A 26,761-nucleotide genomic window follows, 5' to 3' on the forward strand; every position below is an offset into this window, starting at 1 on the left:
AAGATCTATATGTCAGTACAGGAGATGGTGATATTGGAAAATATCACTTGGAGATCAAGAAAACTTCTCAGACCAGGCTGGGGTACCTCAGCCCATCCTTACAGCAAATACCTCTTAAAGCTGTATACCCAGAGCTGTCCTCCATGTCAAGGAGCTCCAGAGGAAGAGTTGTTACCATACACTGATGAAGGGAGGCTTTTGATAAGGTACTGATCTGAGCGTGGGGCTGGAAATTAAAATAGAAAGAATATTTCAGGTGGAAGGAACCTAAAATAATAATCTAGTCAAATTGCTTGACGAGTTCAGGGCTGACCAAAAGTTGAAACAAATTATTAAGGGCATAGCTAATTATTAAGGGCATCATAATTAAAGGGTAACATCTATATCCACGTGTAGGGCCATTGGTAAGTCACAAGGACTACTGAATGGTCCCCATTGACAAAGGACTGTACAGGACTGTACATTGTATTTAAAGGTTGAGTAGGAAAGGGTATACTCTGAAGACAGAAATGAATCTTAACTTTTTCTATACTTAGTCCTCTTCAACCTATTTCAGCTGTTGAAGAGTACTAATGCAGATACAGATTTCACTTAGGAAGTCTTCAGTGGCCTCTTTCTATGTCCACATATTTCTTTAAAGTCCTAACATGAAAAAAGGAATCACAATTCTTGTTTCTTTGGAGGGTTCCTTCTAAGTGTTCCTGCATACTGCTTGAGCAGGGTCTTACATTGCAACAGAGGTACATAACAGCATTATTAATTAAAACTGGAGGAGTTAGGCAGTAAGGGAGCAGGCAGAAGAGAACAGCCCGTGAGTTGCAAATTTAAGGGAAGATTTCTGAACTGAGCATTACTCATAATCTTGGAGCTACATGTTCTAGCAGCATGACTGCACGTGTGTCTGGAGCTTTCAGCACTGTCTTTTGGAGTTTGAAAACCTGAGACTATAAGGCACGCTTCTACATATTCATTTTTTCTGGCCAGTCTTGCTATATCATACTGTTTTTAATCTGCAGGAGGGTGGAATGGAGGAGGTGCTAAAAAACCCAAGAAAGCAGAACACTTCTAATTTCTTCAATCTAACCAAGTGATGGAAAATTCACCAAAAGAAATTTTGCAGTGTGATTTTCAAGCTTTCAGAAAACTACTGACTAATGTAATAATTTCCAAAGTCCTGAAAAGAAAGTCATATCATGAAATATTTTTTTGGCAAAGAACAGGTCTGGGTCTACCTTGCCCTTTGCTAGCATAACTCTAAGGGCTGCTTTTTCAATATTCATTTATTTTTTTACTTGCAACCACTATAATTAATACTGAAGTATTTTTGTTTGGGTTTTCTTTGGGGGTTTCATTTGTAATAAAACCAGATATTGTCCCTGGCAATATTCAAGGCCAGGTTGGATGAGGCTTTGGGTGGCATGGTTTAGTGTGAGGTGTCCCTGCCCATGGCAGGGGGGTTGGACCTAGATGATCTTAAGGTCCTTTCCAACCCTAACTATTCTATGATTCTATGATTCTATATTGTGTTATCACCTGAATACACCTCTGCATGACAAGCACCAGGTATTCTGAAAGCTGCCAGCACAGAAAACCCTTTCACAGGGAACACATATCCTGCTTCTTGGACTCAGGGTACTCCTGTAAATAGAATACTGAACTTTCAGAAAGTGTTATTGCCTAGTTCAATAATAAAATATTAATAACCAAGTTTTCTGTCCTGTTGGGGGCAATGTGCATCCTCAAGTTGGACTTACGAGGACTTATTAAACTCAGTAAGTCTTTGTACAGCCCAAGACATCCTTTGGTTAGAATTCATACAGAAAGAGGCTGCAGTTGTACATGAGCAGATTAACAGCTTTCCTACTGTTTTTTTTTTATTTCTACAACCAGGTTTTTAGCCTAACACCTTTATTCTTGTCATCTTATGCATGTTCTAGAGGACATTTCTCGCGCATCTCGAGAAGCTTATGAGTCAGTATTTTTAAACTCGAAATTAGGTTCTTAAAACTGTATCCAGGAATATAAATACCATCACAGTTTTAGAAAGTGCTAAATATCCTGTAAATGTCACCAAACCAGAGTTTTAAAATTAAATTAGCTTATAATATATAGCTACTTTCCAAAAGGCATTTCTCTGAAAAAATGTAAGGGAAGAATGAAAAATCAGAAATCTACAATTAAAAATAAAATTTCCAGTTGCCCAAATCATCTACATCATCACTGCTGGTTTTGTTTTTGATGATTATATATTGTTTCCTTTGTATAAAATCTAAAACCCACATGAAGACTCTGAGAAGCAGCAAAAAATTTGCATTCATTTCCAAAATTTTTCTTTACAGAAGATGCATCCCTTTTATAAATGTTTCCCTTTTATAAATGTTTATCAAAATATTATGCCTAGAGGTTTTCAAAATGTGCACTGAAAATTCACAACACATGTCCCAGCGGTGAAATTTCAAAGAGGAGCTTTGGGTGCAAAGGTGTTTATGTACTTTTCAATCACTAGCTATTACTTATAAACTTTACTTTTAGTTACTGCCCAATTCAAGAAGCATCAGTACCCTGAACAACAATTCATACACATCAGCTTACTCTAGACATAGTTTTAAGTCACCTTCAGATGAAGAGAAGCACAGTATTTAAGCCTGTATTAAATATTGCTCCCAAGGAAGGTTCTGACCAGGGGATTTAAATGCACACTAAAGTCATGTATTTACCCCATCTCAGACCATGCATTGTATATGAAGTTATAACTCCCTTTTTCCAACCTCTTGGACACATGGGACACAGTACAAAATACTATAAATTTAAGAAAAAAAAGAAAAAAGCAATAAACTCAACGCACTTCAAACTTAAAATGGGAAGAGCACCTATCCCTAATCAATCTACTCTTTCATTTAGTTCCAAACAGCTCTTCCTGGAGCTTTTTCCTGGTTTGGATTTCTAATCCCTATCACCAGCTACCAGTTGAATTTCAACACAATTTCATTGAAGTGAGATGCTCCAACTAGCCTGTGAGTAGGAGACAGAAATAAAACGTACTGATTTGCTAAATATGGCAGAGCCCCAGTGACCAGCAGGAGGTGCTGTAGATAATTTTGGTTCTTGCAAGATGAAGATGATGGATTTGGGTCTAAGGCTGTGTTGTGTTGAATGTGGCTTGTTGTCTTTATGTTTCTCCTAAATATCAATTAATGCTTGACCAACAAAAAAAAAGGACGGTAACTATTTCTTAGCTATATTTCTGCTCTCAATTACAGCCTCTGTTCCTCTTGTTTTGTTTATTTCAGACAAAAAGGAATTAAAAATGGATATTGAAAATAACTTTCAAATTGCCTTGGTGTACTAAATCTTTGGACTGTGCAGTTACACTTGAAATCCAGGATATATTCAGGGTAAATATTTTGGGTAACACCTGCAACAGTTGTGATAAATGCCCCAGGTCATGGACGGTAACAGAGAAGAGCCAGGCTTAGTGGTCAGTGTGATGGCTGTTGTGTGTTTTCCTGCAATCTGGTAATGTTTTTACGCACCCTGCTAACAAAAGCCTGTTTTGCTGAAGATTTAACTAGTGCTGCATGCACTGACAAGCATGGAGCAGGCCACCCCTGGAGAAAAAAGCCTCTTACATATTAATTCCCACTTTTTAAAAAACTCTTAGATATTCACATAGCTTCAGACTTGCCAAACTTTGTCTTTTTTTGCCAACATCTGGTCCGTTATAGCAGAGCACAATTACTTTTCATGTCAACTGTTGATATAGCTTCTTGTCTCAGTAGGTTTTTGGGTTTTGTTTTTTAAATCTTTTTCTAAATAAGGATAAATCTGCAATAGCCTGTAAGGTACTGGGAAGTCATGGGTGCCTTTACAATGAAATAGAACCAGTTACCTCAAGAAAATCAACTCTTACAGAAAAGAAAATGAGATGTAATAGAAAATCATGATCCTTTTAGTGCTGTATAACCAGTGTTTAGTATACACGTCCCCTTCCCACCAGACGAGACACATAAAAGGTAGGTATAATTTTCCAGTCAGTGGATTTGTTCCAATCTCTCTAGATAAAGTACAGAGATACCAAGTGATTTGTACAGAACTTTTTTGCTTTTAAACCCCACAAAACCTTTCAAGAAAAGAAAACCTTAGACACAAATGGTTTCAGATATGTGTCTTGTTGCTTATAAGTATGTTAAATTCATTTATTTAGTTTATTATTTAGCAGTAGAAAGTACTTTCTGACTTTTTGACTTTTTTGTCTTTTTTGGTCCATTCATTTCAGACTGAAATTTTGAACCATGTTTTTTCTCAGATCACTACCTTTAGAGCTAACCCTTTGTCGGTTACAAATGCTGTGTGCATTTACTTATGCAAGTAATCTCTGGGTTCAGGGTGGGGTCAGCAGACCTTATCTCTATTCATAAATGTGTTTTTTTGCCTATGAATAGGGTTAGGGGAACAAAAATGCAGGTATGGGTTACAGTTACAGCACATTGTGGCTGTAACAACCTATTCTGTGAATAACTCTGCAAAGATGGGATCAGGTGAGGCTTCTCTTTGTGCGTGTTTTCAAGACTCAAACACTACGGATCATACTTTCAAAGCATTTTTATTTTTCCCCCAGAAAGCCATATTTGTCCTTGTCTTTATCTTCTGCATCAATCTCTCCCTACACTGAGACAGTAAAGTTAAGACACAGAATGGCTTTGTCTGCAGGAGCACACTCAGACTAGTCTTCCAGACTAATTTTCTGCTTGGGTTACTTTCCTAATTATAATTTGTGTTCTCATCATGTTGTGGAAGAGTACATTTCAAATGAGCTTGCAATACACAGTGTAGAATATGAGATTCATAGCACTGTTCATAACATAGAAAACCAGTTTTTAATTTGTCATAATGCAAATGTCATAATGATTACAAGTTTTCAAGCCTGCGATATATTTTTTTTCCCTGGCTATTTGTAAACTAAAGTCTCAAGTTTCATTTTCCCACTCCGTGTGTAAGATCAGTGGAGCAGGATGTTGACCTACCTCCTCACAATCAGAGCTGTGTATGTTATGCATCATGTTCCAAAATACTTTTAAGTATGTGGAAAGGGGAAAAAAGAATACATGAATTATGCCTCTTTAGCCTTCTTATGCTTGCTAATAGGTTTTAAATGGACTGTTTGGGGTTCTCTAAGTTAATACTAGGAATTCTCTAAGTTAATACTAAGAATATTTCCTGGGAATGGAGAACTCATTTTTTATTGAGTGATAGAAATAGGATACCTGATTTTGGTGAGACTAGAAGAAGCTAAGGTTTCAAATCTGAATTAACCACCTACTCCTGGGAAACAGTCTCATGCAAAATTTTCAGGTGCATCTCATTCTAGTGTTTCTACTGAGCCTGAAGAGACACTGTAAAACAACATGGCTGTGCACAAAAGCCTTTGTATGGAAAAAAAAAGTGTGATATGGATCACTATACAAATTCATTTGAATATCTTTACTTGTACGCCTTGCCTAGCCTGATTAACCTTATGTTAGGTTCTACCTACAAGTACATCATTGTCCAGGGTCTTATAGTAAGATGGCCAAAGCTGCCTATGTGACAATGCTCACATGAAAGCTGGATTGTTTCCTGCTCTAAGGGATCATAACCTCTTGTTGGCCTGCAGCAGGATGAGTGGCAACACCCTCTCAACTAGGAGTTCTAGTTGTGATGTTAGAGGGAGAAAGATCCCAGCTTCCATGTCTCGCTGGCCCTGCTTTGCATCTGTTGGTCTGAGCCTTGTGTGCTTGGATCTGGTTAGTCCCTGAATGGTGATATTTGTTCCTTACCCTTTGTAGTCTTCTAGGCAAAATCTCAATGTGGTCCTGGTGGATAATAGTTATAGGTCATTAGTTGCAAGTCTAATTCTCTGTGAACATGTGTGATACAATAAGCACTTGTCCCAGTGCAGCCATACTCATTTGAGGATTTTTGCATGACAAGGATGAGTATTTTTGAATGGGATATGGATGTTTTGGTTTTGTTGTGAAATATCAGATCATTTTAGCCCTGTGTGTATCTGCTTTCTCCTCCATGGATGTGAGATGGGTGCTCCCTCTTTGCAGAGGACTAAGAGGAGGCACAGTGGAACACCTTCCCAGCCTGCCTACTTTGTGCATGACAGCCCAAAAGATGGACAACTAGTGCTGGGGTCCCACCATTGTCCAAGGGAAAAAAAAAGACAGACTTAATCTCTCAGTAACCATAGGCTCTTTCCTCTAATCCAGCATGTCAAAATCCACCAAGCTGATGATAAAAATGAGTTTGTCTGAAGAAGAGCATGTGAGATCTCCCACCTCCAGCATGGCAGAAAAGGGGTAGGCACATATCCCCAGGAAAGCATAGCTCAGCACTTCAATCACCTCTCCAGACCTGAGCAGCTGAGTTGTGGAAATCACTTTAACATAAATCTCTCAGCAGCTTTTTTGTCTGAAATAAATGGTGCATAAAGGAAATGCAAAATTGTTTGGTGGACAGTATTATCTATGTGTTTACAGCCCTCAGCACTTTTCTTTCTCTCTTTTGACTGCGTAGTTCCCACTTGTGTGAATAGCTGTGCACGAAACGAAAGCTTCTGAACTCTAGCAGGGTTTAAGAGAGCGCTCTCTTTAAAGCTGTGACAGCTATGCACTTGTGGTTGCAAGAAATGTCAAGTGAGAAGAATTACTATTAGTAGAAAGTAATTATTTTTTCATTTCCAAGGTTCCTTGTTCACTGTTAATCTAAATGTAGACTTTCTATAATTCTGCATTGTTATCATCCCCCTGGATGTAATGCTTTCATTTCCATTTGCTATTTTACATATGCATCTTCACACACACATGCGTATAGTCGTGGCACCTCATAATGGTTTTTTATGTTATTCCATCCCTTAAGGTCTACTTTGGTATGTATTTTTCTGTTGCCATAACATGTTGATGATATACAATATTTGTATAAAGATTCAAATCAATCTTTATCACATCAGAACACTATCATTCAAAAGGAAAGCAAAAATCAATAATTCATTAAGCAAGAGAGAAATGAATGATTTGAAAATGTAGTGCTTCTCCCCTTTAATAATTAAAAAAAAAATGCATTGCTTAAATGAAGTTTGATCACTTTTTAGACTGAATAAGTCTGATTTAATGCATTTGATTGTAGTCAGCATAGTATTCATCATGGAATAAATAGTAAAAATGTAAAATTAACATATTTTTCAGTTTGCTAAAACTTCTGATTCATTAGAAATGCTCCATGATTTGAAAAAAATATGGAGAGTGGGGGAATATGGTTTCAAAGTTAATTAAAATAGCTTTTTTACACAAAATTATTCATTTCAAGTTGGAAGCATTCATTTTCAAAAAGCTTGTCTCATAAAAAATGAATAGAGTTACTTTGAAATAGAGAATTTTGCTCTTTTAAAAAGGCATATATTAAATCTAAGAAATGTTAGGAACTGTAATACTTTTGAAAAAAAAGTTTTGTTTTGGGTTTGGAGTTTTGACTGAAAGAACCAGAAGAATAGACATAAATGTGTGACATCTGATCACTTCGGTCCTTTTTTTTTTTTCACTGATAATCAGTGAAAATCAACCTTATTTGCCTCACTCTAGTTGAAAGAGCAGAAAACATAATTTTCTAGTATTGAAGCCCAAGGAAGAGCCTGTTTTTCTTTTGCTGAACCCACCTAAGCCCATAACATAACCAAGTGATCTCCTGCTTTGAAAGATGGGCTAAATGAATGAGTCTGTGGAATTCAAATGCACCTTTAGCCCTGCTTATTTCCCAATTCACCAGCAATAAAGTGGTCATTGCTGATGACACAGGGAATTCCTTGTGGTTTTAAAATACAATGAGAGAGTGTCCACCAGGAACCAGAGAGCATTAGCTCTTTCTTTCACTGGGGATGAGTGTCCTCTATTGATTGGTTTTCATTGCCTAAGCTCAATAAGGCTTTTATTTAGGATGACACAGTTTATGATTGCTTATTTATCTGCTGTGTGGAAAATGAGCTTAGAATCAAATTGCCATATTTACCCAAAGGATGTCTGGATCCTTGAACAAGCTGTTTTTATCACAGACATATACAAAAATTTGATAGAGCAGAAATAAAAACACCCACACTAGCCTTGAAAATACACAGTCTCTTTACTTAGATATCCCTATCGCTGAGGCAATGGTTTCTCTCTGCTCAACATCTGATTCAGTCTGGTGGCCCTGTGGGAAATTTTATCTTCAAAGGTGAAGTTACAATAGAGGCTGAAATCAGCACAAGCCCCCCAGGTTATTTGCTTGAAAGCTCACATGTAAGCTCGACTGGATTCAAAAACTGATTAAGTGCATGCAGGGAAGCAAAGGAAGCACAGACTGTAACAGACAAACTTGCACAAGGCTGGGAAAACGGGACCGTGAGAACATCACTGTCATCCTATTGGAGAAAGGTGACTTTGGACTTTTCCTCTTATCATGTTTTTCCCTAGGGCTTTGCTGCAGGGCACTGCCAGGTATGGGATACTGAGTTGGATGGACCTTTAGTACAACAGCTTTCTTGTTCCTGACTAAAAAAAAAAAAAAGAAAAATAAAGTTCTTACCTGAGTATTCACATAAACAGAATAGAAATGGACTTACATTGTGGCAACATATGCTGAGTGCTCATGAGTAATCCATACTAATGGAAGCAACACAGGACAGTATCACTTCTTGTACCCGTAGCTTCTTTACAGGGCTCTAGATAGGATCTGAGTAACTGCTCTATAAATTAAGCAACTGGTAATAACTAAAACAGGAAAAAAAAAAAACTTTTAATTTTCTGATTCATATCTTTAATCAATTGCAACATAGTGCGATTGTGTTTTAGCTGTAGCTTTCCAATTGTTTTCTCAAAAGAGATTGCTCCATTGCTTTTGATTGACACGATGTTATTGCATTTTTATTGCCTTTTACTGTAGTTTTTACAACATTCAAGCTGCATAAGTTAAACAGAAAAGTAGCAGAGTAACATTTCAAGATGGAAGGAGGCCCTAAAGATGCAGAGCAGGTATAATTTACATTAACAGGAAATTACTAATTAAGAATAACTCCCCTGCTCTCATGCCTAGTTAGTCTCTCTGTGCATGTTTTTGGCATATGTCAGTAAAGCATGAATTGTTTGCATACCATAAAAAGTTAATGGATGATAGAGTTGGCAAATACTTTGGGATTATTATTAAGATTATTTTAGATATGATTAGACTGAAACTCAGCTGCAAACAAGTACCCATACAGGATTTTTGAGTTGTAAAAAAGTTAATTATTTGAAGCACTGTGTTTGGTCTAAATCAAGAAAAGCCAATAAAAAAGATGTGGAGTTTTAAGCACATGTAAGGAACATAAACATAAACTTGAAAATGATCAAACATGCTTCCTGAAAACTCTCTGTAGGTGCGTTGTTTCTGACAAGCCATTTGGGTTCAATAGAGTCTGTGCGTGGCTTCTCTTTATGAAAGGATAGTTATGTGGAAAACTTCAAAGCACATACTTGCCAAGACTTTTTTTTTTTTTCCCCTTCTACTGTCCACGTAGTTATACACACTCTCTGACTGCTACTTGTAACTGTGCCTTTTTGTTGAATGAGTTCCACTAAAACTGTGCCTTTCAGGAGTTTCTCATCCTGCTTTTGGAAAGCACATAGTTACATTTTTTACTTCTAACTGACAAGCCCAAATAGAATAACTTTTTTATAATTATTACCAATTATTTCACAGTGCTCACAATGTCATCTTTTGATGTCTTTATTTCCCCACATATAAAATAGCACAACTTCAGGATCTGAGTTGACTTGGTCAATATTTGTAAGACTGTTTTAGATTTATGGTGAGTTAATCAAATAATGAGCTTTTGTGGGAACATCTCATTTCACAGAGAGACCCAAAAAGGATTTTGCAATCAGAAATCTCAAGTTTGTGTGGGGTATTTTTGGTACTAAAGTCCCTATATTTCCATTAACAATACTAACCACATTGGTCAAGTCTACCAAGCACACTGGGGAAAAAGAGTCAACTCATAATACAGAACAGTCCTTCACTACCACCTGGATAAATATATTTGTCTGCTTGAACTAGTTCTTCTGTTTTCACTTTGTTGTGAGAAAGACGGATGTTTTAAAGATAGTTCATATTACCCTAAATTAATCTTCTGGTGCTGGTTAATTACTACAGAATACCCTATTTCTCTTCACTAACCACAAAGAGGACCTAGAGTGACCAGCTGACATCTATGTAAGATTAATTTCACCCTGAGACCAGCCCTGATCATGATGGACCTCTCTGTAACACACAGTCTAAGGACTTTCTGCTTGAAAGGTCCCCAGGTGATGAAGTCTGTGTCAGTCTCACCAACATGTGTCAGTCTCACCAACATATTTTCCTCTCACTGTGTGAGAGGAAAACATCCATGACATGCTGATGTGAAACCTTAAAAGGAAAAGAGCATCCCTGTAGCCAAAGAGAGCACAGAACAAAAATCTTCCTCCTCGTTAGATGTTCTACATATTATATCCATGTACTTGGGAGGACGCTTTAGCTGTTTCAAAGGCTTTGCCATGGATACAGTCTTTCCATTGCACTTAGATGTACTAGTCAAAAGGTAGAAATAATAATGAAAGGAAGATTACACCTGTCTATTAAATTCTGTAGAGCTTTCACATAAAATGATAGCAAAGGCTTCTCTTCACAACAAGGCATTTTGCCAATGAAACATTATTATGTTGTCTTTGCACATGGGACTTGCTGCAGTTGTTGCCACCACTGAACTTTCTCTCAGGCATCAGCCCACATCTTATTACGATCAAAAATCCTCACCATTAATCCCATTACATTGTTCTTAGTCGTGGGATAAATTTATCAATGGGTGATCTTACCCTGTTTAATCTCACTAGTTTAGAATATTTCTTTTCTAGATATCCTTATTATATTCTTATCATCACAACCCTTGGGAAGTTTGGTCCCAACTGTGCTGTCATAAGTGGGGTTTTAATTTGCTGTCTGCTGAGTGCTGACTATATCCTTGCCTTATCACATTCTTTTGATAGAACCTGCTAAATTATACTAAGTTGTGCCTTTCCTCAGAACAGAGTCAAAACTTCAACTCTGAAAATTTCTGAACTGCCAGCTAATATTGGACAAGCTAATTGGATATGAACTCCATCAGTGACTTTTCATGGGGAAAAAAAATAAAAATCTTCCTTATTTCTAATTTTCTCTTTCTGCGGGTGTTCTATAGTACCATAATGCTTTCTTATGCCTGAGTCCTTTTTTCCTGTATCTAGTATTTAAAAGGCAGGTAAAGGAGGAAAAGCTGTTGACGTGCACATCCTTTACACATGAAGCTAGAAGTCCTAGTTGTTGGAGCATGGGGCTACATGCCAAGTCTAGGTTTGAGTTCACTTTTACCTGAACAGATTTAAAATAGACCTTATGGCTCCTAGAGAGACCTCAATAGACTCCAAATTATGCCTTATGAAATTTACCACTTTTTTTTTTTTAATAGATACAGTGAAGCTGATGAGAAAATACTCCCAAGATATTTTTGAGTCTGAAAAATACATTAACTGACTACAGAGCTCTCAAATCTAGTATGGTGGACACTTGTTTTGGAAAGGAGATAGAGCTGCATGTTCATCTCTCTTTCAAAGGCTGTGTATGTTTTTTTTCTGCTGACTTTTTCATGTGAATTCTGGTCTTCTTCTGTGTTAGATTAGAGCCCTTGTAAGAACAAAATGAGGTTAGGCACAAATTTATATGTGGATTTTCTTGTCTGCTCTGCTGGGGCCTTGTAATGTTATTCATTAGTATATGAATGTATATGAATGACTGCTGTCTGCTTCTGAACCAGTTTTCAAGTCCCTTGTGTTCCCCAGATGAAGCTCTTCTGAATATTTATATGTTGCTTGTGTTTCTAGATTGGTCATTGTACTTTAGTCATCCAATCACTGGTTACATTTTGACTGACCAGTCTGGAACTGGAGCAATACCATATGACTGAAGTAAAACATGACACATAATACACATTTTGTGGTGAGTAGGTGTTATATATGTATAAATGAAAGTCCAGAAACTGTTTGTCAAATCTGCTTAGTGAATGCTTATGAATAAATAAATTTTCAGAGATCGATACTAACTTGTGAACAATTTCTGAGAATGAAAGTAGCTACACAAAGCATTGATAACAATTCAGATAGCTCTGTGGATAAGACTCCTTGGAGATAAAATCCCATTTGAACAAGCATACAAATCATTCGTGAGCTCAGGCACCCCCAGCCATTCAAATAAGCTGATCACAGGCAACTTGTGCAGCTGTATGAGACAAACATAATGTATTTCATTCTTGAGTGCAGTTGCACAGACCGATTTCCAAATAGTTCCAGGGCTCTTGTGGCTTTGTGTAGTCCAATGAATACCATTACAGAATCATTGTATTAGTAAGTCTGGTCTGCCAGTCCTCGTGGTTTAGCAGTTTTTGCCTGCAATACTATTAGGCCAATCAATTTAACTAGCAACTATTAATACATATTTTTGTGATATATCATTCATTACCTTATATTTCTACTTTTCTTTCCTCAGACGTACTTTATCTTTTTCTTTTTATTCTTCTAGTCACAAAGTCCTTCAGCTGTAGTCCACAACTTCTTATGGAGTTGTTCTCCTCAGTCCTACCTTTCTTCCTTTTATCATATGTCACCTCTCAGACAGAACCTCTTGTTCTTCACAAATCTTCCTTTCTTCTTCTCCTTCTATGAAATTTAGCACGATCCAGGAAGTCAACACAGTGACCATGCACCATTTAATATCTTAATCCAATTTAACATTAGAAACTGACATGGTTCATATGCCTTTGATGGCCATTTGTAACTCTCTAGTGTTGCACAGTAACTTTACAACAGGCAGATGCTGGTTAAAACAGGATGAAGTGTCAGGATTTCAGAAAGCTGTCAAATCCTTATCCAGCTACAGTTGCATCCAGGAACCTTGTCCAAGAATGGAGAACTAAGCACACACGTGAAGCTTCACTTGCATGCATGAATACAGGTCAGCCATCAGTTTATATGAAATAGAGATTTAAGGAAAACAAAAGTTATGTACAAGTTATGTACAAATGAACCTATGAACCATCCATCAGGCAATAAAAAAAGACAACATCAGATCATTTATCAGATTTAAATAATCCCTACACTAACATATATTTAACATTCTTTAAGATAATCCTTATATTAACATATAGGAATTTAATAACATCCCTACAAACAGCTGACCCTTCTAGCTGGAAGAGGCGCAACATGAAACAAATGAAGACTTGTGCAAATTCTCTGTGGAAAAAAAGAAAAACTAAAATTTGGGCGGTCATCTGCTAATTAGCTATACTAATTACATTTCCTCTAAGCAAAACCAGATCAGTCAGGATTTAGGCCGAAATAGAGTGGTTTTCAATAAATGCACTCTCTGACCTCTGAGGCAGTCTGACACATTCCTGAGAGCTGTTTATTCTGTAAAAAGCAGGAGTGTAACTTGTTCTCAGGAGCAAGCCCAGCAAAGATTAAAGGATTATTTAATGACCAAAACTTCATGCTATATGCTAGAAAACCTCTTAACAACATTGGCTATAGTGAAGCTTTATATTATTAATAGACTGAAATGCTAGGTTGGCTTTCCAAGCACTCTATTTTTAGATATATTGCTAACCTGAGAGTTTTCATTGGATAATTAGTTGTAGTAGAAAAGACTTCCGCACCTTAGGTTGATTTAGTCCTTGGAGTCTCTGTCTGAGTTTCTAAAAACAGAAGGTATGTGTATAATTTCTCAGCAATCTGACTGGAGAGTTGTAGTGAACTACAAGTTAGTACCCGTTAAGTGTGCTTGAAAAACCTTCTGTGTAGGCAAGCTAAATGCAGAGATCAGCACAGAGGAAGAAATGGAATATTTGTACTCCTGCTCACTCATGCAGGGCAGACCGCCATGCCAACAGCTGGACCCTGGGGGCAGAAGAAATGCATTTTCCCTGTTGTTCTGCTGCTAGCTGGTGATTTTGGGCCAAGACTCTTTACTGTATAAAATAATGTTTATCTCCAGTCCCTGTGGGATATTGGGATGGGGAAACATGAAGCAACATCTCACACCCTGACCCATGCACTTGCTTTCCAGTATCCAGTTCATTGGAGGTATAATCAGGCTATGACCACTACTAACCAGGGAATTTCCCTTATTTAACTTCTAAGAAAATAAATAATTTGTGACTTCTATTGTAAAAATACTATACAGAAGTACTTAAAGCCTCCCAAACTGTACCATTGTGCTTGTATGAGCACAGGCACAGAGCTTTGGCATTATCTGCATCAATTTGTGTGCAGGCATGGGTTTCAGAGGAAATGCTTGCAGTTTATAAGATTCACCATGGGTGTGAAGCTTGGCATGGTCAGTGCCTTTGTTTTCAATCCCTCAAAATCAAGAAGGGAGAGAGAAAGGGAGTCTGTCTTTTATTACAAAGGCACAAATGGGGGCAGTGCTGTAATATACAATGAATAATAATAATAATAGGACCACAGTAGAAGTCTTCTCTGTAACAGCATGTTTGGTGTGTGAAACACTTAATTTAAACATTTCTTTTCATGCATGTGTCTTTAAAAAGCCATTTGAACATGAAATTTGACAGCATTCATTCATCTTCTCTGATTTAATTTTACTATTTCAGGGCTCACAATGCAAAATTTCTATTTTGGCTTTTATTTATGTGGGAGAAAAGACCACAGAAAAGTGATCCCTTTCAGCCTTGAAGTATAGGAAAGAGAATAGCCTAAGTATATCTAGTGGCTTCCGTGACACAAAAATTTATTTTCTAACTCTATCACATATAAGAGTGTACCAAGAAAAAGTAGTTATCTGCTAATCTGGGGGTAAGAATTTTCTATATAAGTATTTTTTATGTAGTTATCTGTAAAGACCCTAACAATGCTCTTGAATTACATACAGTAAAGCCACTGTTTAATAATGGGAATGTTCTTGTAACTGGGAAGAGTGATCTCGGGGAACTGCAATGACCAGTGACCAGCTTATTCCCATAAATAGTGACAAATAATAAAAAAGGCCATTGCTATATCCTAGTTAGATGAAAAACATAATCCCAACAGAGAAGCAGTGATAACTAGTGCTTCGGGACCATCATATTCAGTTTTTACTAGTTGTGCCTTTCCAGCTGACTCATTTTCATACGTTTACGTGATTTTATATTAGAATGGTTAAAAATAGCTGGAAAGACTTTCTCGAACAAGACAAATGTGTCTGAAATGGCCAAGGTGAGAGGAAGAAGCAGGGCCAATTTGAAAGTTCACTCAGGAGTTCATGTAGTCATTTTCATATCAGCTACATGGAGCCTAGTGGGAGGCGTGTGGATATGGGAGGGCAAGATAGACCCTAGAAAGCACCCCAGCATGCCTCTTGTTCTCTTGGATTCAGTGTAGAAAACTTGCCTGTACAACTATTTCTTTTGGCTTGAGGCTCTGCAGCTCTGAAACTTCTTGTGAAAAGAGAAAAAAAAAAAAAAAATAGAAAAAGAAGAGAAAGAAAGTATCCCTAAAGGCCTGGTTCCATGATTTGAAAGCCAATCTTTAACAGCACACATAACTTTCATGATTAGATGCCCTGAAGCAACATGGAGTTCAGAAAGTTTGGTTTTTTGCTCCACAGGAAATGTTTGGAAGTTCCATGAAATTGTGTGCGGCGAGTCCTGGCTGGGGGTGGGGGGCGTGGGGCAAGACCCAAAACACTGAAGTGAAAAGGGAAGAATGCCTTAAAAAAATACAGTGTCGACAGCTGCCTTGGAGGAGAAAGACATTTCAAGTCAGAAAGGTTCAAGTGTTTGTTCCATCATTTTAATCATGGGAAGGTTTCGCATCACAGGCCTCTCACAGTGACATTGTGCCTTATTCAGATCTGTTTTACAGCTGTTTGGGCCAATAAGACAAAGGGTAATGGGTTCAAACTGAAACCAGATATTTAGGTTATATGTAAGGAAGAAGTTCTTCCCTTGAGGGTGCTGAGGCGCTGGCACAGGTTGCCCAGAGAAGCTGCAGCTGCCCCATCCCTGGCAGTGTTCAAGGCCAGATTGGATGGGGCTTGGTGTAGTGTGAAGTGTCCTTGCCCATGGAAGGGGGTTGTAATCAGATGAACTTAAGATCTTTTTCAACGCTAACCATTCTATGATTCACTTAATAAAGCTCCTGATGTACATCATGATAAGTATATTTGGAAGGAACTATGGAGAGTAATTGTGGCAAAAGCAGTTCCACACGATATTCCATTAACATACATTCACACAAAGATGCTGTCCTTTTCTTTTCTCCCTTTAATTTCTAGTATGTTTAGTTCTGAATTATGAAGCTGAAAGTCAGTTCATTCCTGTCTTTGCACTTAAGATAAATAATATAACAGATGTGTCACTGTGAAATCCTACATGGATAGCTATTTTTCTCCCACTAAATTGCAGCTTGGAAACAATGTTAGATGACAGTTGTGGACATTGAAAATTGCTTGAAATGTGAGGGGAATATTAAATTCTGAACTCAGTCCAGCCTTTGATAATGTGCCAGCCTTTGTCATCAGTTACTTAACAATAGATATGCATTCAGCTACAGAACACCACCGCGTGGTATTATTATCTCAATATACACATAGTGCAAATTATCATACGGCACTACTATTACACATGGGTGTGACATAGCCTCTTGTATTCTTGTTTTGGTTTTGTCTACTGGAGCCTTCTTTGTCTAATAAAATATGATTTGGCATCCAGTGGGAAAGAGGAGTTGCAAGCACCCTCCACTTTACCGGTGATCATTATTACTCATGTAATGCCATTATATCTTGGGGTTTTTGTTTGAGGTTTTTTGCTGTAAGCTTTTTGGTTTTTTAAAAAGTATCTGTATTATGTTAAGGCTGGACATCACACTCCTTTGTGGTGGATGCAGCAAAATTCTTCCATTCCTATTGTGGTTCTCAGCGAAATTTCTCCTGTCATGTAAATATATGGCCAATGGGTTGTAAGAGAAGGGAAGGATACAAGGAAACTGTGGGAAGTACCAGTATCACTGAATTAAAGCTGGTTCCTGGCAAATATCACAAATAGGAATAGGACTTCATATATATATCTGAAAGAGGTGATAAAAAGATTCAAGAGGGAGGGGTGGAGATGTTTAAACTTCTTCTGATGTTTCACCTACAGAAGAATTTATGCATCTGCTAAAACCAGTTGTTTCAATATTATTTCAATAACTACTTCCAATAGGAGAATTTCACCATTTAACCACATGCAGAAAGCCTCTGTTGGCCAGTACATATCTCTTGAGTCATTGGGTCCTCAACAGACTGAGTTAAACTGGTCTTCTGTGATACACCACCCCTTAGAGAGCAGAATTTCTTTACATAAAAGAAAGACTGAAGATTTTTATTTTGTAGAAGCCATTTTTGAAAATCTTGGAAGCCATTCTGCACCAGGAGGCTTATTGCTGACTTCAGTGGGAACAGAGATAAGCATTTACTGAAAGCAAAACAAACCCATCTAAATGTTTTATAGCCAGCACATTACCTTATTCACACTGCAGGTTTCTTAAAATATTGAAACAATGACTTTCTAATGTTGAACTTACATTTTATAATTTATGCTGCTTGATTACTTCTGGTATCTCATTCAGTAAGAGCAGTGTAGAGGCCAGTCAATTCTATGTTTGTTTCTATTGATTGCTATTATTTATTCATTAGCTCTTTTATTTATGTCATGCTGGAAATACGCTATACAGACAGATAAGAAAGTATTGACAATCAACATGCAAATGCAGAAAGGAAGTTGCAATTCAGCATGAGTGACCTGACTAAGGACAGCCTTGCTAGCTGCAAGGTTTTTAGGAATTCTGGGGTTTGGCAATATTTTCCCATCCTTTTTCTGACAGATTGATATTGGTGAGACTAAACTGGATTCTCTGCACTGATATTGATATGACTCAGTGACAATCTACAGGAAACTGGGGAGACGAATGGTTTAATAAGGATATTATGGAAAAAGGTTTGATGTGCTGTAAAGGGGAAGCAAATACAGAATCTTCTCAGTCCCTGGAGGACTGGTAAAACAAGCAAGCAGTACAATGTAAAATTTTATGGAACTATAATAAATATTTAATATTTAGACACTGGGAGTACCTTAAAGTCTTGTTTGTGAGTCACCACTGTCATAGCTAGATCTTTGGGAATAATTTTTTATCATTTGCTTCAGTCACAGCACAAAATGTGATAAAGTAAAATGCCATGACATTACTTTTAATCACGCTGGAAATATGATTTTTTTTTTTTTTATTTTTTTTTAGTTAGTCATTTTTAACATATATTTACCGTTTGGAAAGGAGCACTAAAATCACCAGAGGACTGGGTTCACAAGCCTGGCCTTCAAGAAGCTTTCCAGATTTCACAGTCCATTGTCTAAGACATTCTTTCCTAAAGATGTTGGAAACTGAAATCCAATTTCATACTTTCAAGCAAAGACGAAATTGAAACTCCAGTCTCCTTATACCCAGATGATTACCCTGCTTATTTGGATGGAAAGGTACAAATTCCTTTGACACTTCTTTCTTAGACATTGTCATGGCATCTAAATTCCTTTGCAGGCCTGTCTCCACAAATTGAAATATTGTATCTAGTAATGTGTATTTTGGGCATTCCTGTTGTCCTTCAGCACTGCTTCCCAACTGACTTACTAAGTATAACACAAATATGTGAAAACTTTAAGCTGAAGTGGTGCCTTCAGGAAATAAATGTTTTCCTGAAGAAAAACTATTCACCACACTGTCTTGCAATGATTTATGTCTACAGTTAATTTTGCACCAGGGTTAGCTATGCTGAAATCAGTGGGACTGCTCAGAGTTCAGAAAGTTAAGCACATACATAAGATCTAGCCAATGAAGAAGGATTCTGCCATTAACAGGCAATACAAATAGAACAAACAGTTTGAGACAGAGCCTGTCAAGTACATACAGTCATACAGCATGCCTTAGTCTAGCCATTAAACCACAGCTATTTCTTGCATTGCTTATGAGAGCCATGTCAGAAGTAGTCCCTAAAGGATCTGAAGTCCTGGACATCCTTGTGGTTTCCAGTTAACTGGATTTATGTTACAGCTGTGCTTTCCCTCCAAGCTACCTGCATGCATGCTCTGTGTTTGAGTGTCCATCTTGACATAGTATAGGGAGCCTGCACTGCTGACGAGGCTGAATAGATAATTTCTGGGAATTATTGCTTGGGCTTTGTACCCCAAAAGTTCATTTGGCTCCAAATCCATGAACTTCAAAACTTCCCCAAGATTTCTAGACATCTGCTAGACAGCATGCATAAGAAAACACATTGGTGTTAGGAGTACATGAACTAAATGAAAATGAAACTGTTTCTGTTGCTCCTCAATCCTGTAGATTACTTTTATCATGCTTTTGACTGAAGAGCTCAGGACCTAAGTCTGGAAGCAAACCCACAGCCCGGGAAAAACAATGCTTCTGTTGCCTTCAGTCATCACCATCCACAGACTCCTCCTCTATGTATTAAAAGGAAAGCTGAAAGAATTTTAACAGTATTTGGTATTTGCTTTTTCCATTCCTGAACTTCCAAATCAAAGGTATATGACCATTAGAGAGGTAGTAGATGCACCATCCCTGGAGACATTCAAGGTCAGGCTGGACATGTTTCTGGACAGCCTGATCTCGTTGAAGATGTCCCTGCTTATTGCAGGGGGTTGGATTAGATGACTTTTGAAGGTCCTTTCCAACCCAAACTATTCTATGATTCTATGATTTGTCACTTAGAAAAAAATAAAATAAAAAATAAAGTACTTCCCTCCATTGTGATTTTTGTCCTTAGAACAAAGGATTATTCAACAGTCAGGAGAACGATCATCCTGAGGTTAGGAAATGGTTATGGATCTAAGGTAGCTACAGTTCAACTCCTTCCCTGCCACATATTTCTTCTGCAACTGCAGAAATCACCTGTACCCAACTCCTCAGCCTTCTAAGATTTCCCTTGAAATCTAAGGGATTTAACTGTCAAAATAGTCTTGAGGATCTGGGCTTCAATTTGTTTGAGATTTTGTTTCCTACAGTTAAAAATAGGGAGAATAATTCTTCAGTCCTCTTTAGAGGTGGTGTCAGAATAGAAAAGTGTGCATTTAATGACTGTAAGAAGCTTAGGGTAGGAGATAGTAAAAACAAGGGTAAAAATCCTTTATATATCTGAAAAGGGCACTAGAATGTGTCCAGGAAAAACTGGTCGCATTTAATTCAGAAGAGTCTTTTCTAAAACAAGCTGACAAAATGTTATCTGGCCACTTGCCTATTAAAAGTATGCTCAACAGTATGGTTAAATTACTACCTAGTGTTTGCTTCTTAATGTACTGAAGGGCAACGATGGAAATCCGCAATATGAAATCGATTCTGTTCAAAACCAATAAGCCTGACCAGCATTAGGAGATTTGATTAGGAGATTTTATTTCCCCCTGACCCCCACCATCTTATTTTTATTAAACAGAACTTAAACTGAGGCTTTACATTTTGTGAATAAAAATGACCTGATGCTTTTTCTTAGTAAACAGTAACACCTAGAAATTTGATTTCAGGCTGAATCTTGTGTTTGTTAGGGATGTTGTTTGTTGGGAAGTGCGGCTTGCAGACTGATTCATTACAAGCCTTGATTTTGCAGGTAAGAAATTAAATCAATATGTTTCCAACAAAATCAACTTTCTGTGCTTTGGGGATGAACCAACTGATGTTAGGGGGATGTCAGGGAAGGAAGATGAAGGAAAGAAACCATTGCAAACAGATGTGTGTTTGAGAGAAGCTTTGATTTCTAACTCGTGGTTGTGTGGTTTATCTCAAAGCACTTACATAGTTCTTTGTATAAGCACAGTATCATTAGAGTTACTAAAGCCTGTTCCCCAAGGAAAAAAAAACATGGTACAGAGGTGGTGCAAGACCTCATTTTCTAAAATGTATCTATGGCAAACTCAGAAGAACTGTTGTAGCTGCAGTGAAGTTACCCTAGCAATGGATGAATAACCCAAGGGAAGAGTTTACTGGTGATGAAGTATCCACAATGTAGTCAGCTTTGAATATAGACAAGTAATACAACCTCTCTAAAGTCTCCACAGAAGTTCTCCTCCTGCAGTTCCAAATCACATAATTTTTTTGACTTGCTGATTTATATTATTGCATACAAAGCTATAAACTTCTAGTTAGTACCCATGGTCCACCTAATCTATGGTTGCATTTCAGGAGTAGAACACTCTCTCTACTAGTTCTCTCTTTTGTGTACATGCCTACAGATATAGATGCTTTTTAAGATAAGTTTAAATTTTCTCTGTGTTTGTTGCAAGGGAATATGAATCATGGGAACACAAAACTCGTAAAAAAGCATGAAAAGAAGACTTCAGGCATCTCTGAAAGTCAGCCTGGTCTTCCCAAGAGAATCAGGTGTGGTGATGATATATGATATGAGATACGATATTTATAAGCAAGAAGAGATAAGTATAGAATCATAGAATCTTAGAATAATAGAATAGTTAGGGTTCAAAAGCACCTTAAGATCATCTAATTCCAACCCCCTGACATGGGCAGGGACACCTCACACTAAATGTCAACCAAGGCTCCATCCAGCCTGGCCTTGAACATTGCCAGGGATGGAGCATTCACAACTTCCTTGGGCAACCCATTCCAGGGGCTCACCACCCTCACAGTAAAGAACTTCTGCCTTATATCCTACCTAAACTTCCCCTGTTTAAGTTTGAATCCATTACCTCTTGTCCTATCACTACAGTCTCTAACAAAGAGTCCCTCCACAGCAACCTTGTAGGCCTCCTTCAGATACTGGAAAGCTCCTATGAGGTCTTCACGCAGTCTTCTCTTCTCAGGATAAACATCCCCAACTTTCTCAGCCTGTCTTCATACAGGAGGTGCTCCAGCCCTGTTATCATCCTCATGGCCTTCCTCTGGACTTGCTCCAACAGCTCCATGTCATTTTTATGTTGAGGAAACCAGAACTGAACACAATACTCCAAGTGAGGTCTCATGAGAGCAGAGTAGAGGGGCAGGATCACCTCCCAGCATGGCACTTCCAGAAATTAGTTATTTGTACTATTTATTTGTACTGCTGAAAAAAAATCTCTGGAACTTTTAAGCATGCTTCTGACAGCGGAATCTTGCAAACCCTTAAGTACACAGTGAAACTTCTGACTAAAGTCGTGTTAAATCTCCCCATTTCAGTTCCCACTTAAAGACTTCAGCTACCATTCAAAGACTTCTGCTAAATGATGACACGCAAACACAGCCTTTATGAGTTACTTTTGTTAATAATTCCTCTCCATCCCATGGCCTTTAAAACCCTTTGGGCATTTGTGCTTAGAGAACCGTTACTCGGAGCACTACATGACAGGAGACATACAAAAGCAGTAGAGAGGCTGTGCAGCCACCTAACTGTGCATACATCATGTCCTGTAGTCTCCCTGTCTTACAATAACCAGTCTTAGCAAGGACATACCTTTACACCTATCTCTACACTGCAATAAAACCACACACACTAATTGCATACTTGGTACTTTAAGCAACCTGGTCTAGTGGAAGGTGTCCCTGCCCATGGCAGTGGAGGTGGAAATATGTGAGCTTTGAAGTCCATTTAAAGTTCATTCCAACTCACACCATCCTATGATTCTATGATAGTGGCTGTATTATGTGAAGCGTAAGATCTTTACAAAGAAAGGTCTTCACAAACAAAGCTTTATCAGCTTGCTCTCTTTAAGTTTCTCATAATTAAGAAACATGTGTTTGTCATTGCAATACCAATTATTCAGTGTTGTGGTCACTAACAGCATGGGGAATGTGGATTAGATGATCAGCCCAGAAACACAGCATGAGAAATCCACTATATAATAGACATCTAATCAGTACGCCCAGAGGAAAAGGAGTTATCTAAAGCTTCTTCTGTAATCAGCAGAGAAAGAAGTGGGTACCTATAAATACTGACTGTCTTCTTATCAGTGTCTATCCCTTGTTATTGAAGAAGTAAAAGACCTTGGTTTGCAGCCCAACAGTGAACGCAGGATGAATCCTGGGTTTATTGTCACTGGGTGAGAGTTATAGAAGCCATTAAACAGGGCATGAGATAGCTTTTAGGAAAGGTGAGGATAAGTCATGAAGATGAATGACCCATGCAAGTATGGATTACCTTAGTGGGAAGGGAAATGTAGGTCTTCTCCCTTCACCATTTGCTCATGATTTATCCATTTATCCAGCAAAACTGGAATCCTGTATCCATACCAGACATCTATGCATAGAAAAACTGCATATTGAAAAGCTGTAATTGCAGAAGAACCTCACACAGTTATTTAAGACCTGGCAAAAATGCCTCCTAGTGAGACATTCTGGGAATACAATCTACTTAATTTATCAGAATATTGAAAGTTAAGTGTGTACCTTCGGAGGAAGAAAATCCAGAAACCCCCGAAAACCAATAAGAAAGGCTTAACAAGCCTAGAAGTTGATGCCAGACAAATTTAAATGAGAAATTAGGCACAGAGTAGCTGGTTTGGTTTTTGTTGGGGTTCTTTATACTCTCTTTTTCTTATTTATTTTCTGATTCTTTTCAACCAGCAAAGTCAAACTATCAAATAAAGCACTGATTCCACCGGCTCTTAGTTTGTAGATCACAAGTTTCTGGGTGAGTTTCTGGAAGGCACGTGTTCATCAAACACAGATTAGGCCAAGCATTCAGTTTGGTTATCTCACTGAAATGTGTGGTGAGCTGGTGGAGGCCACCAGCACTGAACTTCCTCTAGCTCCTGCAGACAGCCTCCGGCTTGTCCAGCAGCCCTTTTCTGTGATAGCCCTGACACAGTCCCAGTCCAGATGAATGGGAGGAACCTGTTTTAGAGATTGCTCTGCTGGACATACACTGCACAGGGAACCTCCTGAGATTTGGGAAGTCTTTGGTCAGGCATCCAGGGTCCAATAATTAAGCAAAATTTTGGGGGAAAATAAAAATAGAAAGGGAAGAAAAATTTACAGAGATCAGGAAAAAGTGTATCTCAAAAGTGGAAGTCAGAGGAGGAGTGGCATAAAATGCAGGAGCAGTGCTTAGGGAGTGAAGCTGGGGAGTCAGGATGGAAAGAAAAGCTGGAGGGAAGTGAAAACCAAGGAAATTGTTTACAAAACCTGCTGGAGTCACTGGCTCCTACAGCGGGGTAAGTCAAGGCCAGGCATACGTTATAGCTGGGGAAAGTAAATAATGGCAATAAAGCCATAATTCCTGCAGTAATTGGAAGTGGTGCACAGGAACTTGTTTTCAATTTCGTGACTATGTGAGATTTTTGATAGCTATTAAGAGGATAATTAGGGGTGAAATGAACATTAAATCATAGAATCGTAGAATAGTTAGGGTTGGAAAGGACCATAAGATCATCTCTCAAATGGATGTCTCTCCAATTTAGAGACAAGGATGTCATGTGGGACAGTGTCGAATGGTTTGCACAGTCCAGGTAGATGACATAAACTGCTCTACCCCTGTCCATCAGTTCCGTAGCCCCATCGTAGAAGGCCACCAAATTGGTCAGGCAGGATTTCCCCTTAGTGAAGCCATGCTGGCTGTCACCAACCACCTTGTTGTTTTTCACATGCCTTAGCATGCCTTCCAGGAGAATCTGCTCCAAGATTTTGTTAGGCACACAGGTGAGACTGACTGGTCTGTAATTCCCCGGGTCATCCATTTTCCCCTTCTTGAAAATGGGGGTTATATTTCCCTTTTTCCAGTCATTGGGAACTTCACCTGACTGCCATGAATTTTCAAATATGATGGACAGTGGCTTAGCAACTTCATTTGCCAGCTAATTCAGGACCCGTGGATGGATTTCATCAGGTCCCATGGACTTGTGTATGTTCAGGTTCTTAAAATGGTCTTAAACCAGAAGCTCTCCTACAGTGGGCTAAGGTCTTCATTCTCACAGTTCCTGCATCTGCCTTCCAAGACTTGGGTGATGTTGTCAGAGCCTTTGGCAGTGAAGACTAAGGCAAAGAAGTCATTAAGAACCTCAGCCTTCTCCAAATCCAGAGTAGCCAGTTGTCCTGATAGCTTCCGGAGAGGGCCCACGTTGCCCCTAGTCTATCTTTTATTTGCAATGTACCTACAGAAACCCTTCCTGTTATCTTTCACATCCCTAGCCAAGTTTAACTCTAACTGGGCCTTAGCTTTCCTAACCTGGTCCCTAGCTTCCTGGAAAACATCCCTGAATTCTTCCCAGGCCACCCACCCTTGCTTCCACCTTTTATAAGACTCTTTTTTCCTTTGAAGTTTCCTCAGGAGCTCCTTATCCATCCAAGGAGGTCTCCTAGCCCTCCAGCTGCACTTCCTTCTAGTTGGGACACAACAGTCCTGAGCTTGTTGTAGGCGATCCTTGAATATCAACCAACAGTCTTGGGCACCCCTCCCCTCTAGGGCTATATCCCATGGAACCTTCCTAAGCAGGTTCCTGAAGAGGCCAAAGTCTGCTCTCTTGAAGTCCAGGACAGTGAGATTGCTGCATGCTCTTCTCACTGTGCTGAGGACCTCAAACTCAACCATCTCATGATCACTACAACCAAGGCTGAACTGGAGTATCACATTTTCAACCAGCCCTTCTCTGTTGGTGAGCACGAGGTCAAGCATGGCACCTCTCATTGTCAGCTCCTCTATTACTTGCAGAAGAAAGTTGTCTTCCACACCATCAAGGTACATCCTGGATTGCTTGTGCCTGGCCGTACTGTCCCTCCAACAGATATCAGGGTGGTTGAAGTCACCCATGAGGACAACGGCCTGCAAGTGTGATGCTGTTCCTATTTGTCTATAGAGCACTTCATCCACAGAGTCCTCTTGATCAGGCGGTCTGTAACAGATCCCCAATGTAATGTCTCCCACAACTGTTCTCCCTTTAACCCTGACCCACAAACTCTCTGTGGACTGCTCACATGTCCGCAGACAGAGTTCCATACTCTCCAGCCTATCCCTAACATAAAGAGCAATTCCCCCTCCCCGTCCGCCAGGCCTGCCTTTCCTAAAGAGCCTGCAACCTTCCATTCCAACACGCCAGTCATACGAGCCATCCCACCATGTTTCTGTGATACCTATTATATCATATCCCCATAGACGTTCACACATCTCTTATTCCTCTTGTTTGTTCCCCATACTATGGGTGTTTGTATAGAGGCAGCTGAGCCAAGCTCCAAACGAAGCCGGCTCATTGGCTGGAGCAGCTGGAATATCTCTTCATTGCTCTGAGCATTTATTATAGGTGCTGGCAAATGACTGGGAGTGCAGGGATGAATGATGCCCCCCTCCCCCAACACTAGTTTAAAACATCCTTGACCAGTCTGGCAAGACTCATACCAAAACTGCTCTAGACCAGCACCACCAACTTCCAGTAGACCTGGCCTACTAAATTGAGTCCTGTGTTCAAGATACCCAAACCCCTGACTATGGCACCATCATTCTAACCATTTATTAACCTGGCCAATCCACCTAGCCTTTTTAACGTCCTCCCCTTTCTCCTCGAGAATTGATGAAAAGATTATCTGAGCTCCAGAGCCCCCAGTCACCTCTCCCAAGGCTCTGTTGTCCTTCTTTATGTTGTCCAGGCTACTACTATCTATATCACTAGCACCCACATGGATCTCTAGTA

The 26,761-nt window shown here is 38.8% G+C and overlaps 1 protein-coding gene across 2 annotated transcripts in view; it reads left to right on the forward strand.

Annotated features, from left to right (window-relative positions):
- The window catches only part of LOC130593436 (urea transporter 2-like), a 346,378-nt gene that overhangs the window by 1,711 nt on the left and 317,906 nt on the right, over positions 1-26,761 (forward strand). For both annotated transcript variants that reach the window (XM_057398584.1, XM_057398585.1), the window contains exon 2: positions 2,902-3,014. The gene's annotated coding sequence lies outside the window, so the exon portion shown is untranslated. The remainder of the gene's footprint in view (positions 1-2,901; positions 3,015-26,761) is intronic.

This window comes from Pezoporus wallicus, unplaced genomic scaffold (assembly GCF_028554395.1).
Source record: "Pezoporus wallicus isolate ANWC-B61680 ecotype Strahan unplaced genomic scaffold, APGP_CSIRO_Pwel_v1 contig_8473, whole genome shotgun sequence".
Lineage (NCBI taxonomy): Eukaryota > Metazoa > Chordata > Aves > Psittaciformes > Psittacidae > Pezoporus > Pezoporus wallicus.